This window comes from Fukomys damarensis, unplaced genomic scaffold, assembly GCF_012274545.1.
Source record: "Fukomys damarensis isolate Sample0158 unplaced genomic scaffold, DMR_v1.0_HiC HiC_scaffold_23, whole genome shotgun sequence".
Classification (NCBI taxonomy): Eukaryota; Metazoa; Chordata; class Mammalia; order Rodentia; family Bathyergidae; genus Fukomys; species Fukomys damarensis.
In genome coordinates, this window is record NW_022900935.1 from 11582731 (window position 1) to 11585652 (window position 2922).

Genomic DNA, 2922 nt, shown 5'->3' on the forward strand with positions numbered 1-2922 from the left:
CTTTATTAACCTCAGTCTGATTTCAAATAATACTATGCTGCTTCATAGATAGTGAAAGAACTTTACAACAGTGTACTCTCAAGTCCTTCCTCCCATCTTTGGTCCTGGAGATTGAACCCATGCTAAGCAAGTGCCCTCTACTGAGCTACACCCCAGGTCTTTTCAAAATTTTGTCAAAATGCAGGCATTGAAAAAAATTGCAGGCATTGGACTGGGGATTTAGCTCAGTGGCACTGCATCTGCCTTGCAAGCACAAGGTCCTGAGTTTGATCACCAGTACCCCCCCCAAAAATAATTGCAGGCATTCAGGACCAGGACCTGGGAGGCTGAGGCAGGAGGATCAGTATGAGTTTGAGGCCAGCCTGGGCTGCATAGAAAGACCTCGCTTCCAAAATTAAAAACAAATAACATTTTATTTTGAGACAATGTTCACTACATTGCCCAGGCTGGCCTTAAACTCATAGTGATCCTCCTGCCTCAGCTTCCCGAGTTGTACAATATCAAAGTTGCTAGGAGTACAGGTATGTGCCACTGCAGCTGGCTATTTATTTTATTTCATTTTTTGGTACTGGGGATCGAACTTGGGTCTTTGTGTTTGTGAGGCAGGTGGCAGAACTACTGAGCTAAATTCCCAGCCCTGGCTATTTATTTTAATTGACAAATAAAAATTGCATATAATTACAGTGTACAACATGTTTTCATCTATGTATACAGTGTGGAATGGCTAAATCGAGCTAATTACCATATGGAGCGCCTCTCTCTTTTTTTTTTTTTTTTGTATCAGGGATTGAACTCAGGACCTTACCCTTGCCAGACAAGTGCAATGCCACTTAGCTGCATCCCTGGCCCCTCACATATCCTTTTCATAGTGTGAACATTTAAAATACTCTCTTAGAACTTTTCAAGTATATAATCCATTGTTATCAATTGTAATCACCATGATGCACAATAGATCCTGATTTATTTTTCTGCACTGAAGAATGAACCCAGAGCCTTCACACTAAGCTATATCCTCAGCTTAATTTTTAAAAATTTTTATCTTTCATTGATAATGATTGAGATAAGGTCTCATAAATTCTGTGTTGCCCAGGCTGGCCTTGAATTTGTGATTCTCCTGCCTCAGCCTTCCAGAATGCTGGGAATATAGGCATGTGCCACCACCTGGCTTCTTTCAGATTTCTGAAGCTGGGTATAGTGTCGAATTCCTCACCACAAGTTCAAGGCCAGCCTGAGACAGTGAAACCCTGTTTCAAAAACAAAAACAAAAGATTTATTATGGCACAGGTCTACAAGTAGTGAATTTTACCAGCTTTTGTTAATCTGAAGAAGCATTTATTTTATTTTATTTTATTTTTTTGATTTACACAGAGATCCAGGCATGGTGGCTCACACCTGTAATCCCAGCACTTGGGAGGATGAGGCAGGAGGATCGCCATCAGTTGGAGGCCAGCCTGGGCATAGTGAACCTGAACTAACAGCGAAACCCTCTCTCAAAATACCAAAAAATAAAAAATAAAAACAGAATCTTGGGTTGATAGTTTCTCTGGCACTTTCAGGATGTCAGTTCACTGTCTTCTGCTTACCTCGCTTCTAAAAAGCCACCCATCATTCTTTGTTGTTCTATATAAAGTGTCTTATTCTCCTCTTAGCTGTTAGGGTGTTAATTTTATGCACCAATTGAGTGGGTATTTGCCAAGGTATTTGGTCAAAGTTGCTTTAAGTGTCTGTGAGGGTGGAGGTTAAGATTAACTGCTTTTTGTTTTTATCTTTGCTTCTCTGCCCTACTGAGGATTGAACCCAGGACCTTCCACAGAGCTACATTAAGTTGTTTAGTTTTGTTTTGTATTTTTGAGACCAGGTCTCGCTAAGTGACTAAATTAATTCAGCTTTGTAACCTTCCTGCTTTAGCCACCAGAGTTCTGGAGTTACAGGTGTGTGCCACCTGGCTTCACCTAGCACCTTTAACATATAAATTATGACTATTTAAAATCCCTTGCCTGATAGTTTCAACAACTACTTCATTTCTGACTCTGGCTTGGAGATTGGTTTGTATCATTTTTGTTTGGTTGGTTGGCTGATTGATTTTTTTTTTACATAATTAGCATTTATTTTCCACCAGTATGAAAGCAAAACAAAACTGAAAACGTATATGCTCCTGTAACTCAGTCATTACTGAGAATTTCTGAAATGTATTTTTCCAAGTTTGATACAAGGTTTTAAAAATATATAATATAGTACTTTAAAATGCTTATATTTGTAAAGCATAAATATCTAACATGAGTTATTCCAAAATTCAGCCAATATTAATATTATTGACTATCTTAGGAAATCCTGGCCTACATAAAAGCATTTTAGAAATAATCACTTTGTATACAGTGGTGCTTCTCCACCTTGTTGGACTTCAGCATCACCCAGAGATCCAGGGACACCCAGACCAGTTAGGACCCCATCTCTGGGGGTTGGGCCCAAGACTAAAGTTTTTTTTTTAACCTCCCAAATGTACAACTGGGGGTGAGGACCAGTGGTTTACAGGGTTAAATTTCACAGGCATTTCTAAATGTCTAACTCCCTCAGTATTAAAAGTTATTAGTGGGCCAGGGATTTAGCTCAGTGGTTCTACCGCCTGCCTTGCAAGCACAAGGACCTGAGTTCGATCTCTGGTACGCCCCGCAAAAAAAATATTAGTGATATAGAAGTACAATTTTATGTCAAAGTTAGACCCTTTTGTGTGTGTGTGTGTTTTTTTTAGTTTATTGGTACATTTTAGGTACACCTTATGATCACAATCATCCTTGAGAAATTGTACCTATATATGATATATCTTGATTCTCTTTTTCCCATTCCCCTGCCCTCCCTTCAACCCCTCCCCCCTCCCTATATATATGTTTTGTTTCCATTTTTAAAATTTCTTTTTTTTTTTTT